Source organism: Anomaloglossus baeobatrachus, chromosome 7 (genome assembly GCF_048569485.1).
Source record: "Anomaloglossus baeobatrachus isolate aAnoBae1 chromosome 7, aAnoBae1.hap1, whole genome shotgun sequence".
In the NCBI taxonomy this organism is placed as follows: domain Eukaryota; kingdom Metazoa; phylum Chordata; class Amphibia; order Anura; family Aromobatidae; genus Anomaloglossus; species Anomaloglossus baeobatrachus.
Window position 1 is genome coordinate 19,128,275 of NC_134359.1, and position 733 is coordinate 19,129,007.

Sequence of the window (733 nt, forward strand, 5' to 3'; positions counted from 1 at the left end):
AAAGAGATGAGAGAGAAAAAAAGGGGGGTAAGAGGGAAAGAAAAAAAGGAGGAAAAGAAAAGATGGAAGAGGAGAGGAGGAAAAAGGATAGAAATGAAATACAAAGACAAAGGAGAAAAGAACATATTACCATCTGATATGGGATGATACCCCAGTAATATATAAACATGGGAAAGGAATTGCAGACTACCTGGAATAGTGCATAGGGACCAGGAGTGGAGAACCACAGTGCGGTCACACTCGTCAGTGTTTAATGGAAAACATTGTTAGCTTAAATGACTGCCTGGCTGTATGAGGAATCAGAGAGAGAGTGTTGAAAAAGACACTCCAAGTTACTCAGAACAGACATCCATCATAGAGAATAGATCTATACCTGAGACTCCACTGGTATTTTGTCTGGATAGGGGTCCTAGAGGTACTCAGTGGTGGGAGTCCAGGTAACTAGTGTGGTCGTAAATGGAGGAAAAAAGGGGGGGATCGTTCATTAAAAGGTAATATCCCAGAAAGTGTGTCCATCGTCAAAATGGGCCACTTACCATGTGCCTGTGTGATGTAGGGGTGAACCGCACCGTCCTATGGGTATTGGACCCTGGCCGAAAGTGATCTATTTATCAGAAGCGACATCGTAACGTCACTTCCGGTTTCGGAGCTGTCAATTAACATTGAGGCCGGAAGTGTAGAGCTAATGCGCAATGCGCAGAGGCGAAAATACACTGGCCCGGTTGTTTATACA